General features: G+C 38.5%; 1 protein-coding gene across 1 annotated transcript in view; it reads left to right on the forward strand.

The window, feature by feature from the left end:
- Nucleotides 1-1,736, forward strand: part of LOC101848185 (IgGFc-binding protein) — a 52,782-nt gene that overhangs the window by 39,789 nt on the left and 11,257 nt on the right. The window lies entirely within an intron of this gene.

Raw genomic sequence — 1,736 nt, forward strand, 5'->3', positions numbered from 1 at the left:
CCCCCCGAAAAAACAACTAACCAACGAACCAACCAACCAACCAACCAACCAACCAACCAACCAACCAACCAACCAAACCAATAAACAAATAAACAAACAAACAAACTACAAGAACGAACCTAAAGTAAACAAATAAACGTATCGGACGGGGAGAAACAAATAGATCCCCCAAAGGAGTCCTCACTGCTCTCAAACATATCCAAAAAAGTAAAGAAAGAAAAAAAGTAAGAAGAAAATACTCATCTTTAATGAAAAAGAAAATGCAGTAGATTGTAAAGAGGGGGGGGGGGGGTGGGAGAGAGTTTGTGTGTTTTTGTTTTTGTTTGGGGGGATATTTTTTTGGAAAACACTCTCATGACATCTCGATTGAGAGTTCGGTTTATTTATTTTAAAGGAGTATTTTGTGAGTGTGTGCATTTGCGGGAAGGGGTGGAAAGTTGTTTGTGTGTTAGTTTGTGTGTTGTTGGGGTTTTTTTGGTTGCAAATTTGTTCAGTAAAATATTTGACTCTACTGATACTTTTGTTCTCACTTAAGTTTCATTCGACTAAACTAGAATAACCAGTGATCTAAAGTGTATGAAACTAATGACGAATAATATCAGCTTCCATAACAACAACACCTTCGCGAACCAGGTATCCCACCAGGCACATACTTTGCTATGGAGTCGAACGACTGCCTATTGTCCTACAGCCTTCTCCGCTTACTGTTATGACTAATCTTTGTGTTAAAAGAAATTCTCCTCAAATTATGAAACTCTAAAGTTGACGTTGATTAAGTAAGTGTGTGCACACAGATAATGTGACTATCAAAGTCGAAAGATTTGACTTGCCAACTTCGACTTCATTCGCATTTGAAAATTACTTTTCAATGTTGAAGGACTTCCGTGTTAGGTATCCGACTTCCAATAAATGCTAAAAAAATTCTGTCTTGTCTGCACTCTTTTAGGGGCATATAAAATAATTAAGCTTTCCCTGATCTTCGATTTTTGGTCCAGGTGGTCAATCATTGCTAGTTAGCCCCTGCTTTGCAACGTGTTCACATTCCAGGGTAAGATCTTAATCTACCATGCCTTTTGACCAGGGCGATATTGGCAACAAAACAATTTAGATTAAACACATTGGGCGTGAATTCCAGACAAAAGCTGTCCACGTACGCAGTTTAGAGTGTCGTATAAAAGAAGCCTGAATGCAAAAACCAGTGGTCAGTTCGACGGAGTCTGCTGTCGTCAGACCCAGAAGCGAAACCATAGCCAGCAACTATGAAGCTCCTCGGGCTTCTTGCGCTTGTGGCGATAATACCTACCTACATCTCGGGTGAGGCGAGGAAACGACGCTATCTCAGAATTACAATTAGTTCTATCTGACGTTTTGACTCTTTTGAGGTCCGGACTGTTTTGAGTTACTAAGACCCCAAGATAAAAAACCCCTAAATGTTCTATCTGCTCTATCAAAATAGAAAGATTAGATCTATTCGGAGTCGTTATAAAGAAAATATTAATCAAAGAATTATTGCATTCGAAAAACAGTTTGACATTGTGTGAAACTCTAAATCTTTGACGTGAAATTTCACAAAACTACGTACGGTGCAGAATTCTTGGGTAGCGGTTTGCAAGAAACAACGTTTAGTTTTTTAGGTTATTTTTCTTTGTTCTTTGTCTGTTTCTTCGTTTGTTTATTTGTTCTTTTGCGTGTTTGGTTACTATTTTTTTTAGGGGTTGGAAAAATGGGAGGTGGGG

The sequence above is a fragment of the Aplysia californica genome, unplaced genomic scaffold, assembly GCF_000002075.1.
Source record: "Aplysia californica isolate F4 #8 unplaced genomic scaffold, AplCal3.0 scaffold00080, whole genome shotgun sequence".
NCBI classification, from domain to species: domain Eukaryota; kingdom Metazoa; phylum Mollusca; class Gastropoda; order Aplysiida; family Aplysiidae; genus Aplysia; species Aplysia californica.